Source organism: Lagopus leucura, unplaced genomic scaffold (genome assembly GCF_019238085.1).
Source record: "Lagopus leucura isolate 7727_CA_CO unplaced genomic scaffold, USGS_WTPT01 211-0_obj-0_obj, whole genome shotgun sequence".
NCBI classification, from domain to species: Eukaryota; Metazoa; Chordata; class Aves; order Galliformes; family Phasianidae; genus Lagopus; species Lagopus leucura.
Genome location: NW_024964070.1, coordinates 20,272 through 35,416, shown reverse-complemented (window position 1 = coordinate 35,416; position 15,145 = coordinate 20,272). Strand labels below are relative to the sequence as shown.

At 44.7% G+C, this 15,145-nt stretch overlaps 2 pseudogenes; both read left to right on the top strand.

Moving 5' to 3' along the window:
• The first annotated feature begins 1,130 nt into the window (after positions 1–1,130).
• LOC122191522 lies at positions 1,131–2,377 on the top strand (annotated as a pseudogene).
• A 1,291-nt stretch (positions 2,378–3,668) lies between these two features.
• Positions 3,669–13,997, top strand: LOC122191524 (annotated as a pseudogene).
• Positions 13,998–15,145: the final 1,148 nt, after the last annotated feature.

Here is a 15,145-nt window from a genome sequence, read left to right as displayed (position 1 = left end):
GTGCAGAGCCGCAGTTACACGTCGCTAAGCACCAGGCCCCCCAAACCCAGTGCTGAGTCTCACTGCAAGCAGTGGGTAACAGTGCTCATAGAAACTAGGTGCAAGAATTTAAGAGGAAAGGCAAACTCTTCCTCAGCTGTAAACTGGCTGTTCCCTTCCATGCCTGAACATTTCATATACTAACGTGGCCAGTCAACATCCCCTAAGCTTTTCACTGCCCAGATCTTGCCTCCAAGATACAGGTCTGCTCCAATACGGGAGAAACAGATGGAGAAGCTCAAATTGGGAACAGGGCATCAGGTCCCATATTATTCATGAGGAAGTTCTCTAGCTACACAGCACAGTATCAGCGCCTTAAATTCCATCTGTCTAAAAGGCTACAATTCAATTAGTGCAGCAAATTCTTCCCTTTTCTGATAACCTCCCCTGGTCCAGCACCCACATATAGCCACCACAGGAAAGCAAGAACATCCCTAATAAATCTTATCTACCGAAAAGGTGACTAGCAAACAAAAAAATGTGAAAGAAAGCACCCTCCAAGGTACATAGGCCGCATAAACTAAAAGCAAAGGGCCCAAAGCACAGCACTTGCCCTCAGCCTCAATTAGCAGCAAAGCGGGGTTTGGGAAAACAATGGCCTCTTCAGAGCTGCTAATAGGGCAAGGATGAAATCGCAGAATTAAAAACAAAATCCTCCCACACACACTGATATTCAGTGGCTACTACTTTTCAGCTTAAAGTCAGCCAATACGCATCGTACTGCAGCAGCTCTTAGAGCAATCTTGTTCACAATTGGAAACGGATTACATTATCACAGCTCCACCATCCACATAGTGCAGAGCAAACTGTCAAACAAAATCACAAAATGGTTCTTGTAAGGTACCCCCCTTCAGCGTAAGGATTTGACCTATTTTATTACTAAATTATTACTCCCACACAAGTTTCCATCACAGATATGTATCAGTGCTGACATTTTTACACCAGTGAGGTATTCTCAGATATGTATACTCTTCTTCCCCATTTCAAAGATGTATTGGACAGATCTGCCCCTCCGGGTACCTCCTGATGGCTGCATCCCTCACCCAGGAAGACCAAACAGAGGCCCACAAGCAAGGCTTGCCAGTGGAGCAATGTGCCAGCCTCATGGCCCTGGCACAGCCCCTCTGGGGTGTCCCGGCACTTGCTGTGCCCACACTGAAGCCTGAAAATGCCTCTTTTCCAGCTTTTACTCCAAAGGCAACCACCCTATCATGTCTCTGCTGGCCAAGAAGAAGCTGCTGGCCCAGGTGAGTGAGGCAGAGTCCTGCCACTAACAGCACTGCCTGGAGGGCAATGGGGCGGCGAGCAGCACTCACCCCAACCCAGAGCCCAGCCAGCTGGCAGCCAACCCCCACTTCAAGGAGCAGAGGAGCCCAGAGACACAAGGATTGGAAGACGCATCCAGGGGAGGCTGGAGTGAGGCAGGACCCATCGCAGTGCTCCCCTGGGAAGACAGACAGACAGCCTTACCCAAGAGCTGAGGCTGCACCCGCTGTCTTCACTGGCTTCTTTCATACATAATGCAATAAGGTGCTGAAACACATCAGCTGCCACCCTTTTGGGGGATACTTCTCCAACTTGAAGGATTTCTTGGAACCACAACCGGAGAACATGGAGGACGACTGGGAGCAGCCCAAGACCTGTGAACCAAAGCTTGGAGCAGAGAGAGCCCGCAGCCAGCCACCTCTGCTGCTGTCAAAGCCTGCTGGGTGCCCCCTGGAGCCGGCTTCAGCCCACTGACACAGAGCCCCACACCACCCACAGCCAAGTGGAACCAGGATGAGGCAGCCTTGGGCCTGCAGGCTGTTTCCCCCTTTGTCCGTGAAACTGAAGGCAGAGGCAACGGCACTGGTTCACCCAGGGGCCACCAAGAATTGGCCAAATACAAAGCCATCATCTCCAGACCCAGCTATGCCATTCCACTCTCACCCCAGTGCCCCAGCACCAAACGTTTACAAGGGAGAGATGCTGCATTTCCTGATGAACTTCAGCAACCCTCCAGAGCACCTAAAAAACCAGGAAGCCCCACCAAAGCCATCTCTCTCCATTATCCCCTTTGTTATCCCTGCTTTCTCCAGCCCTGCCATAGCCAGCTTGTTCAGCCCTCCAACCCCAGGCACCACCAACATCCCACAAGGGCTCACTGCAGCACCAGCTCTACCCCACAGCGACGTGGCACAGCCAGCACACCTGCAGCACTCCACACACCTCTGCTTTCCACTGCAGCACCAAGCTGCTGCCTTGCTCTGGATCAGCCCTGGCCCCTCAGAGAGGCAGGCAGCGGGATGCTGCAGCACTGGGATGTTGTCAGAGCTGCTGTGTCCCATGGCCAAAATGAGCTGGACTGTGTCATTTTTTAAAAAGATAAGGGAGCAGAATGAGTTGCAGAGGTTTTCTTGCTAGAGATGCTGTGCCCCCGTGCAGTTTTGTGGAGACAATGCAGACACACAGTGGATGTTCCCATCTTGCCATGCTGTGCCCAGGATGTCCTGTAGCTCCCTGGTACAAAGCCCCTGCTCCCTCCTACAAAACCATGCCATTTTAGTTCTGAAGTATACTGCCTTATAGCAGGGGCTACTGAGGTTACAAAGGGCTCAGGACAGCAGCAAGCATCCATGGGAAGCACACTGGCTGCTTTGAAATGGGTGCTGCAGAGTAGCACCCAAAACAAACCTCACTGGATGGTCCCAGCTGGTGGTGTGTGGGGTATGCTTGATTCCTGGAATTAGGGCTGGGTTGCAGGGGAAAAACAGCTTCACCTTAGCAGGTGTGTTTCCTAAGAGTTCCCTGCACAAACTGAGACTTACCTCTGGTTTTTCTTCTACACTGTTTTTGGCATCTTTATTCCAGCCCCAGGGTTCACAGCTGTTTCCTGGAGCATCCATGTGTCCCAATGTGGGTGCCACAGGCTGAAATCAATGTGCAGCGATGGCACGGAGAGGCCTCCTTGCTCTGGAACCTACCACAGACAGACAGACAGCACCTGGGATGTGATCTGTGGAGAGAAGAGGAGCACTCTTGGTGGAAGCCAGATGACCCAGGATCACTCCTGAAGAATCTGCAAACCAGCACAGAACTGCAGAGCACATCTCCAGCTGCTTTTTGCCTCTGCAAGCTCCCACTGAGCCACTGGAAATGACCCAAAATCTTTGCTGAAGCCTCAGGACTTACTTCTCTTGTGCCAGCAGCTCCCCACAGCTGTGGGGTGTCCTGGGCACCCTGCTATGAGCTGTAAAATGGAAAGAGCAAAGAGATGCTCATCCCTAAAGGGACACTTGCTCCTCCACAAATAGTGAAAAGAAACACAGCAGGTGCAGGGGGTAAATCAGCTCTGAAGGACCACTTCTGCTTTTTCCGTGGAAAGGGAAGGACTTGGGATAGAAAGTAGAAAAAAAGACTTATCCCCAGGTAGCACCGGTCACTCTATGCTGCTGTAAGGGTTAGACTAGCTGAGAAGAGTTCTCACTGCTGCTGAAATAGGTCTGACCAGCTTCATAAAGCATCACAGACACAGCCAGTTCTGCATCCTCCAGTGTGCACCGCAGAAAGGCATTAAATGTGTGGCAGTGTCCAGGCACGTTTTGCCCCAAGAGCCCTGACACCAAAATGCATAAAAGTGACTCCAGCACATGAGCGAGGACGTGGTCACAGGGCTCAAGTCGTTCCTCAGAGACTGTGAGCAAGGGCGTGAGAGCAAAATGAGAGACGCCATGATCCTCAGGGTATCTCAGCCTCGCAGAGAAATTGTGACTACAGCCTTGGAGATACAGCTGGGCTGCTTAAGAACACCGAACATCAACAGCTGACCCACACCTTTATGAGTCATGTCCACAGCTGATGTCCACAGCTCCCTCAGATGCTAGAGTAAAGCTCAGGCTCACCCAGGCTGTGTCTTTCCCTGAACTGCTCCCTTTCACAGTGAAAGCTGGCAGAGCTGGGCCCATGGCCACCTCGTGAGCTGGTCGCAGGGTCCCTCAGTCAAGCGCAGGGCAGGAAGGAAGCTGAGACCCTTATAGGACCTCTATAGCTGAGACTCTTACAGGTCTTCCCACAATGTCGTTTCCAACCTTGTGATTCTATGATTCAGTCGGTTCCTTGCTGCTCACTCCCATCAGAAAGGTCCACGCACTCCTTGGGAAGCACAAAGCCACCTGGGGAAAACAGAAAGCAGGAACAGGCCATGCAGGTGGCTATCACCCAGCAGAAGGCCAGATCCTTCCGCCTGATGTCTACTCCTCTTTCCAGTCCTGATGTGGTCCAGAGGATGCAGAAGTATCAGTGCTTAGCAGCAGGACTCAGGGAAGGATCTGTAGAATCGGAGCTGATTCAGCTCTCCAGCCTGGCAAAGGATCAGAGCCGTAGGGCTGCAGGACTGCCCTGCTGTCATTTGGGTGGCGAAGCTGAAACCAGCTGGCTGGCAAAGTCCCATCTAGCTGACTTCTCCATAGAAACCCAGGGAAAGAGACACGGGCTCTGGGCTGAGAAGGGCTTGGGATACTAGTCCAGGAAAAGGGCGCAGCTCACAGCTGTTGCTCAGCATCTCCAGAGGACCACTACTCACCATCAAGATGCTGTGAAGTCCAGTGCACAAGGCAGTGGTGAGACAGGGAGGTCACAGCAAGTCCCCCAAAAGCTGGGCAACACCTGGAGGTGGCATATGGACAGTGCAGGACAGGTGGTGCAGTGGAATTGCCAGGTCACAGCCTGAACCACTGCGTGAGCACATGAGTACCTCGAGCGGGGGAGCCTTCCTCTCTCTCCATCTCAGCAGTGCTCCCAGGAGCACACACACAGTCAGTCTGCACAGGTCTCCCCCCCCCACCCCTCAGCTCCCTTTCACCTTTCAGCACACCGCAGTTCAAACACAGAAGGCTGCATTCCTCAGCTCACCACTTTCTGCCAAACTGTTGCTAGGAGGGATGAGTCGATTCCTCTTTCATTGATATCCTGTTCTATAGCTCCTATATCTCAAATAAAGGCTCTGTCATCGCCTTGTTTGCTTTACAGGTGGGAAGGGGCAGAGGACGTCTGCAACAATCAGAATGATCAGTGCAGTGGAAGGAGGTGTAACCACAAAGGGACTAGCACAACAGAAGGGTGTTACAAAGACAAAGTGCTCACCTGTCTGAAGATCCAGGCTCACAGGGAAAACTCCACAAGGGAGGGATCTCCAACCACAGATCCTTGCCCACTGCGCAGTCAGCCCTTCAGTGAGGACTAAGAGAGGTGCAGCCAGGCTCCCCTCCTTCCATCATACAACTTAACTGCCCTCACCTGTGCTCCCAGGGCTGACTGGGTCCTTTCCCACCACATGACACGGGAGGTGGCAAGGGTGTCGGAGCCAGTGGACAGCTGGTGGAGGAGGAGAAGCTTGCATGCCTGGCAGTTTGAGGGGACATGAGGTAGCGGCACCCATCACAGCCATGGGCAGCGCAGACAGATGGCGTAGGACGTGACGTACAGGGTCTTCATGACTGGAGCTTCAGGGGCTGGCCGTGGTCACTGTGGAGAAGGGAAGAGCGTGGTCAGCAATTGTGGAGACAGGGCACCTACCCTGGGCTGCAACCCCTGCAGCAGAGTTGCAGGGTTTCAGGCTGCACAAAAAACCCTCTGTCTGATTTTGTCTTCAGAGTGACTCAAAAACAAACCCCAGCACTGTCACAGCCTATGCAGAGCACAGCAAAGGAACCCTAAACCTGTCAGCTCCCTTCCTAGACCCCCTCAGATCACTCAAAGCTCTCTCTCTTCCTTCAGCAATCCCACCCTCTCCCAAGGGGGCAAGGACCAAAGGGCTCTTCCTTAGTCAAGAACTCTCCACCTCAAAGCTCTCAAACACCTCAGGCATTTTCAGCTTTGTCATACCAGCAGTGAAGCGCATGCACCCACCTGCCACAGCTTCACAAGAAGACACAACTCCCTGCTGAATTACCTGATGGGCCAGATATGTCACACTAACAGGGAGAAAAGAAAAAGGAAAAAACAACTGAGAGATGGAGAAAAAAGGCCTTAACTAAACGTAACTAAAAGTTATTATCAAGAAAACTGGTATTTCTTGGAGATTATCACATATTTGGTTTTAAAACTAGAGTAATAAGGACAGAGAGTTTTGGCAAATGCAGAAGCAATCGAAGCACAGAAAGCAAAGTTTTGTAAGTGTTCCATAGTTTGTATCATATCTGATCATAAATTGATAATCATCAATTAAATAAAATATCTCCATGGCTTTACCTTCTCCCATCAGAATGGAAAGGACTCACAGCCCCTTACAGGGAGGATTATCTACTTAGGTTTTATACACAAAGTGCTCTGGAAAACTGTAGCAATTAAAAACAGTACAAAAAGAAATTTGAGATAATCATAGCTGGCTAATACATTGTAGCTATGTAAAGAATGGAGGAGAGGCAGAATTCAGAAAGTTTTCAGAAATAGGTCAAAGACGTTAAAAAAGTTTTCTTGCTAGGTTTCAACCCTTGACAGAGCTACAGACAATTTCTATGTATGTTTGGTGATTTCTGGCAGGTCGTTTTCTCACTTACACTCATAGAATCACTCAGGTTGGAAAAGACCTGAAAAATCATCAAATCCAACCATAACCTAACCACACTACTTTTGCTCTAACAACCCTCAACTAAATCATGTTCCTGAGCACCGCATCCAAACGGATTTTAAAACATCCAGGGATGGTGACTCAACCACCTCCCTGGGGAGCCCAGTCCAGTGCTTTTCCAGCTCTACATCCACCGCAACAGGGCAGTCTCTAGGCAATTGGTCCAACAGGCAGAGGCCTTGGGCTTCCAGGGCCTCGTTCTCACTGTGGATCTGCCCTACACTGGCAAAAGGCGCAATGATGTCCGTAATAGCTTCTGACTTCCTCCCCACATGAAACTGAAGAACTTGGAGGGAGCCTTTGAGGTTTGTGAAATGATCTCCTTCTTTCATTCCTTGTGTTGGTGTGTACCACATGAGACAAAAACACTGGGTAACTGCTGCTTCGGTATCTGCTACATCTTGGACAAACATTTTCCCCTCCTTTTTCTGCAGCCTGATTTTCATCTCATTGTTGTCATCTAGAAATGCACGCTTCACAACACTGTTAAACACGATTGCTAGAGGTTTAATTAATCGCTTCTAGGGCAGGGGAAGAATTCAAATCTCTGTTGTTACAGTACAGATGAGGTTTTGTTCTGTTTCATGGCTGTAGGGAAATGACTGATCTGAGAACGGACTGCCACCCAACAGCCTGGATCCTTTGGTCACCTGGGATGATATCTACTGGCTGAGGAGCCTGACTCACCTGCCCATTGTCATCAAAGGGATCTTGACTAAAGAAGATGCAGAGCACGCAGTGAGGCATGGAGTTCAGGGAATTATCGTGTCCAACCATGGCGGAAGGCAACTGGATGGAGCACCTGCCACTGTAAGTGAGAAAATGGATGTCCCATGAGTATTGTGTGCGTGTTTGTGCTAACTTGGCTACTGGCACGCAAATCTTACTAAATATGCCTCTGGTAGACTTGTGTGTTGCACATCTGCGGACATATGCAGATATGCTATAGATTTAAACAACTGAGGTGCTTGCCTCAACATGGGCTGCCTACTCAAGTATTTCCTCAGTGTCACAGGAAGGGTCTATAACCATACTGAGTTCCCATTACTGTAGCAAAACTGCTGACTTAACTTAATAACAATTTTCATTGTGAGCTGATGCAGTGCACACATGCTCTTCTTACACTGCATGAAAAATAAAACAAAGCTCTGGACCCAAAAATGTGTAAATGAGAGAATAATGTACTCTCATTGTTCACATAGGCCAAAATATGCACAAACAGTGCAACTAGATTTAGTGAGAAATCTGTTTGCATCATTGTAGACTCAGGTCTAAATAAGAATCCTGACTTCATGAAGCCAGGGGGGAAAAAAAAAAAAAAAAAAAAAAAAGTGTAATTTATCCAGACAAAAATTCTCCCACTTTTAAATCTGTACCAAGAAATAATAGTTTTTTGGTCTTATGTATACTTCACTGCTTTAATTTTGTTTCCATTTTTCCAACTGTTCTTAATTTACATGGCTGTATTGCAGTTTCATATTCTTATACATTTTTTTTTGTTGTTGTTTGCTTTGTTTTGTTTTCCTCTGTAATATAAAATTAGTGCCAGGAAATTCTTTTTTATGTCGAGGGTGATAATAATAAATAATTTTTCTAAACGTTATAGACATAATAATGGAAATGATGTTCATGTAAATTTTCTTTCATGCAAAGACGAAACAGTAGATACTTAGTTCAGCACTCCTCTGGTTCCAAATCTGGCAACAGAAGCTACTGCCAGTGCTCTTGGTGAGCAAAAATTTGGAAAATTTCAAACGCAAAATTTTCAGCTTGAAATTGTGAAAAGTGACAACTAATTGGAAAAATCTATTCAGTGATCTTAGTTGTAGCTGCCTTCATTAAGAAGATGAGAATCAAGGAAGAGAGTGTAAGAGACTGAAGGAAAGAATCTTTGAGTTTGCTGTGGAGAGTTAATTGTGTTTTGTGCAAGGTCATGCCACTGTGATAGTGTCCTTGGGACTAGAATCAGTTCTCTGCATGGTGCTTCTCTGTGCTACCAGCCTAGCACTGCAGAAAAGACCTCAGGGAATCAAGAGATGTAGCTTGAAGGAAACAGTGTATTTTGATTGTGCTGCATAGCTAATGAAATCCTTCATAGCTGCTTTATGTGTTTTCAGGTTTTCTACGGGTGGTCACTAGGATTGGGATGAAATGTGAGTTTGGCAATTTAGACAGTTGTAGAGAGAAGTCTAACACTCTTCTTACAATAGTATAATTCATCATTGTCTCAAATGAAAGTAAGATACTAAAAAATATTTTTTCTATTGAAATTTATTGTTTAAATCTCAAAAATAACCAACACCAAAATCAAGTGTAAATGTTACTTTTTCACATATAGGAATATCCATATAAACAAAACTATCTGGCAAAAAAAAGCAAGGACAAGCACTGTATTGTACAGTTTTTGGTACTGAGTTATTTTTGATGCCTTTCCATATTTCATTTTGAGAGCTTATTCTGTTCTAGTATACTTGTCTGTCTGTGTCGGATATTACTTCTTTGTCTTGAACCCAAAAGATGAACCTAAGTTGCAAATGGCTTCTTCTTTCCAGATAGATGCTCTGGTTGAAGTTGTGGAGGCAGTACGAGGCAGAGTTGAAGTTTATTTAGATGGTGGTATACGGAAAGGAAGTGACGGACAGGAAGTGCACTGGCATTGGGAGCAAAATGTGTCTTTATTGGAAGACCAGCTTTATGGGGTCTGGCTTACAAGGTGAGTAAAAAGGTTTGAGCCTACATCAAGGAATCACGGAATCATAGAACAGTTGGCGTTGGCAGGTCCCTCTGGGTCCATCTGGTCCAATCCCTACTCCAACTGGAACAAGTAGAGCAGGGTGCCCAAGGCCACATCCAGGTAGCTTCTGGAGATCTTGTTGAACCTAATGAGATCCAACAAGACCAAGTGCAAGATGTTGCTCTTGGGTCAGAACAACCCCAAATATGGTTAATGAATGGGAGAAGAACTCCTTGAGAGCAGCTCTGTGGAGAAAGACTTGGGGTTCCCGGTGGATGAAAAGCTGAACATGAGCCAGCAGTATGTACTTGCAGCACAGAAAACCAACTACATGGGCTCCACCTAAAGAGGGGTGGCAAGCAGAAGGAGGGAGATAGTTTATCCCTCTCTGCTCTGTCCTTGTGAGGCTTGACCTGAAGTGGGGCCATCCAGGCCTGAGGCCCCTCAGTATTAGAAAGACGTGAAGCTGTTGAAGAGCCCAAAGGAGAGCCAGGAAGATGAAGATGTTGAGGGAGGTGGACTAATTCAGCTTTGAGAAGAGAAGGCTTTGGAGAAACCTTGTTGCAGACTTGAGCCACCTGTACAGCAAAGAAGTGCTTTGTGGTGGTCAAAGGGGCACCACAGGGGAGTTTGTGTCCATTGCCTGGCACTGGACACCGAGAAGAGCTTGACTCTATCTACACTGAACCCTCTCCTCAAGCATTTATATACATTGATGAGATTCCCTTGAGTCTTCTCTACACTAAACAGTCCCAGGTTGCATGTCTATCCTCAAACTCCCCTAGACTCCATAGGTGTTATTCAACGTTCGCATAGAAACAGTTCAATCTTCAGTTTTTTTGTTTTTTTTTTTGTCTCTGTTGGATTTCAAGTGGCATTGCTACAAATTGAATCAAACATAGACACTTTGTTTCATTTAAAAGTACACTGGATTTTATGATTTGAAGTATGGTTTTGAAACCGATAGCATTGTTCTTTGGGCTTTTATTTCTTGGCATTGAAGACTGATGTTAAAATACTGTAGGAATCAGGACCATCAGTGCATTTGAAAGCTGGAGACAAGCTTATTTGCCATAAAAATGAGTCTGAAAATTTTATTTGCTGCCAGCCTGTTCAAAGACAATCTATGGTTTTGACACAAATTTCATAGTGGTATTATGGATTCTTTAGAAATACACATGGAACTTTTTCCCGCTGATACTGAGAACATTTTGGACAAGACAGAACACAGCACAAGTCCTGGAGGTGACTAAGTGTGCCACTACTGTCTCAATTCCAGTTTTGTTACTTCTTAACTATTAGCATATTGCTGTGATCCAGAATCATGAATCAGGCTTCTGATGCAGAAAGTTAACATAATATTTAACATAAAGTTATAAAAATAAAGTTAACATAAACATAAATATAAATAATACAAAGTTAATATAAAGTTAAAATAATATTTAAAATGTAATCATACAAGTGTTATTTTCTTTGATAAGCTTTGGCTTTCTAGCTTATGAATTGCAGCTTTAAAGCTTTATCTTGAGAAGAAAACACATTTTTATGGTCTAGATACATTTTTTGTCTTTGAAATGAGACTTCCATCCAGTAGTTTGGTTACTGTGGCTTTAAGTAAGAAATCACTTGATTCTTGCAAGAAATATGTAATAGGTGTCAGCTCTCTTTCTTTTGCCAGTAAACAGTGAAAAAAAGGCCCGTCATAGAGTCATATGGTCATAGAATCATTAAAGTTGGAAAAGACCTCTAACATCATCACCTCATGCACCATCACCACCATGACCATGAAACCATGTCCTTCAGTGCCACTTCTACACATTTCTTTAACACGTCCAAGGACAGTAACTCCACCACCTTTCTGGGCACCCTGTGCCAGTGCTTCACCACGCTTTCCAAGAACAAATGTTTCCTAATACCAAAATGAACTTCCCCTGTTGCAACTTAAGGCCATTCTCTCTCGTCCTATCACTGTCACCTGGGACAAGAAGGTGACTCCACCTCATCACCACCTCCCTTCAGCTAGCTGTAGTGAACGATAAGATCTTCCCTGAGCTTCCTCTTCTCCAGACTGAACAATCCCAGTTCCCTCAGCTGCTCCCCATAAGACTTGTGCTCCAGACCCCTCGCCAGTTTCATTGCTGTTCTCTGCACACAGTCCAGGGCCTTGATGTCCTTCTTGTAGTGATGGGCCACAAACTGAGCACAGTACTTGAGGTGCTACCTCATGCTGCTGTGATTTGAGTACCTATATTTTCAATAATGCAAACAGGCAAGAGATGGGATTTGTTTTATAGTTCAGTGTTTTAGTGTTATATTCCTTAGAGTATTCCTAAAAATGTTCTTCAGTGGGATTATCCTAGCATACAATAGAGGAAGGACACATGAAAGCTGTGATACAGGCTGCACCCAAAGCACTATTTGTTGCAAGAAGTAAAAAATTAAAAACATACCTGACTAAATTAAAGTTTTTAAAGCTTTACCATACGTGAAACTCTCATTATATCACAAAATACTGTCAGCATTGCAAGACTTGACATTTTAAAACAAGCCCACTGGTGGAAGTTAGCTGAAGACTAAAAAAAAACCCTAACAGCTAGAAAATGTCAGAAGTGATAAACAGCTTTGTTTTCCTTCCCTGTTCAGATGTATCCCAAAAGGAAAAACATCTGAATTAATCTGCGATGAGCTGAGCACATCCAGCGTATCATTTTAATCATTCAGATGATTAAACTCGAGAGACAGGAATTGGCACTGCCTTGAGGGACTGTCCCAGTTGTCACTGTGCAAGTATCCTGCAGCACTGATCTGTGCCAGTGCTCCTTTTGCCCTGACTGTTTTCTTTGTTAGAGAAGAGTGAAGAAGGTCTTCAAGATGTTCTGAGGATTCTGCATGATGAGTTTCGTTTGTCGATGGCCTTAGCTGGTAAGCATTTGGCAGGTGGTTTGTAATTGGTGACACAGAGGTTTGACATACAACTGGAGCTCCAAGTGCAAGGCATTTAAATCATAAGCCTGGTGGTCACAGAAAAGGAATCCATGTAAAATGAAATGGTACAGGTTGTGGTTGTTATATTTAAGATGATGCTTTTACTCCTGCAGAACTACTTTGCACTACTTCGCATCTGAGGTGTCACAGCAATGATGTTTGCAAGGAAGTACATTAAAGCAGATTTCTGGTCAAATTTAAACTAATGAAATGTAAATGTAAATGAAATCTAAAGCTGCTAAATAGAGCTGAGCAAAAGTTGGAATTTCTGTTTTGATGGGAACTGTACTGTTGTTCAGTATTTCATTAAATCTTTACCAGGGTAAAATATAGCCTTTTTTTTTTTTTTTTTTTTTTAACACATGGAAAATTCAGAAAAAAAGCAGATTTTTCTCTGGATATTGCTGAGTATGGCCTATATATACTGATTCTAATCTCTGCATTCCACATGCTTAAAATCTTCTCTCTCCTCTGAGATTTTACTGTTGTCCCTACTTCAGTTTCTCACCTGTGCTCCCACCTCTATTTGCCATGTTTGACCCTGTGTTGAAAAGCAAATTTGCAGTCCAGATTCCAATTACGTACATGAACAAGTAGAGCAATAGGGTCCAGTGCAGAAGTATTTAAACATCAACAAAAAGGTCCTGTCACAATTCTAATAATGTTTTAAAGACTTTCCTTTTTCAGAGACTGTAAACTCAATTGGACAGCAATGCTGACTAGAAGACTGGGATTGAAATCCCACTTCATAGGTTTCTTCATGTTTCTTCAGAGGTTTCTTCATAGTCTGCTTTTTGGGTGGCTACTTTTTCACTAGTAAAGATTACTACAAGTTTTTTCCAAAAGTCTCTTATACTTGCAAACAGGCACCAAACTCATGAAGAATGGTTGGTTGGGGATTTTTGGAAGGACTGTGCAATTCCACTCAGATTTGACCAAATAAAACAACACTGTAAATCCCCGTCTCCAGTCACTTGGCTCTCAGCCCTCTGTCCTTTCTGTCTTCTTTCACTTCTGGCTGAATCAGATAGTTCCCTAATACTCCCTACTATTGGGCTGAGGATTTTTTAATTTTATTTTTATTTTTTTACCTTGTGCAACTTTTCTTTTGTTGGAAGCTCAGTGCTTAACCTCAAAGGAGAAGGTGCCATTGAGTGACAGGGACCTGAGCAGTTGAGATGCCAACCTGCCCATACGTAGCTCACACAAGATGAGGCCTATAGGCTATGAGTCAGAGATGTTTTATCTGCAGACCTTTCTCACTAATGTGTTTCATTTCTTCATCTATTTCAGGCTGTGCCAGTATCTCAGAAATTGGCCAAGACCTGGTTCAGTTTTCAAAGCAGTAAACAGTCTCCTGCAACACCTGAGCATAAGAAGCCAATGGCTGAAGTTCCACAATAGGCGGAAGAAAGAGAAAGAAGTGAAAATGTTGAGTATATAATATAACTGAGAAGGACTTCAGGAAACTCTTGAGGCTATAGGGAAAGGCTCTCTGCATTAGCAGCAATCACTACTTGGTTTTTTGAGACCAGTGAGTTCTTTAACACTTCAGATAGATTATACCTGCTTAAATACATATAATTTAAAGTGACTAATTCCTGGCATTTTCTGTGTTGGGCTTTACTCCCAAAAATCTCAATCACACGTTCCCACCAGGCTCTTATAAAGTGGTTTGCATGTTTCATTTTTATACATTGCAGTGGCACTTATTTTTGTGCTATTTGTAATTAGCTTTAGCCTCTGGAGTACCAAGAGGGTGGTTTTCACCAATTTTCTTTCCCAAATACTCCAGCTACAACATGCTGCCACTAAAGATGTGTTTGAGCTCATCTGCCTAGGAGGAGCTCAACAATAATTAATCTTTGTGTAATGCTGTCCAAGTATAGCCATAAACAGAATGCATCTAAAACAGCTGAAATTGCTGCATAGTCTTTTGATCTTTCCTATAAATATGTCGTGATGTTGTGTAAATCAATGGGGAATCAGACCATTTTAACTGGAAACAAGCTTAATCTCTGTGAAGACTTCAGCTGATTTAACTACTCAGGCTTAATCAAGTCTTTTAAATAAGCCTAGGTAAACTACATATGAAAACTGTTAATGTGTTTCATCTTTAAAAATGCAATAAAAATATCTGCTAAGACACCTGACTCCTTATCTTTCTCTAAAGGAAATTTTAAGGCCAGACAGCCACTGTTGGTTTTTGGGTTTTTTTTTTGGCTGAAGTATGCTGAGAACACCAAATGTCATTTAGTGCCAGAGGGGTGCCAAGATTTTGGGTACATCCTCTGTTTCATGCACATCCCATTTTACCCATGCACACAAGAATCCATTTCTTGTACACCTGCAGCTATTTTCTTCTTTCTCCTCTCTGCTAATCACCTGGTTTTGCAAGAATAGGAGAGACTGAGTCATGCCAAACAGGACTCAGCTGATGTGAAGATACATGAATCCAGAACTGCTGCCCAAGTCTCCCCCACCCAGCTGGTGCCTCAACCTGCAGGACTCAAAAATATCCCACCAGGCCCTGCTGCTGCCTTTTTGGTGTATATAAAAGTGCTGCAGGTAATGTCTGCTATCTGCCTGCTCCAAGGCACTCTACCCGCTGAGCAGGGATTAGGAACTGATGGTGAAATAAAAGGAGATTTAAGGACTCACATGATACATAAGAGGTAAAAGTAAGATTGTCTGTAGTCTGTAAGATTTTAAGCCAACACAATCACCAGATTCTGTAATTATTTTGCTTGTTATTGCAGAAAAGCCATACATTTTAATAT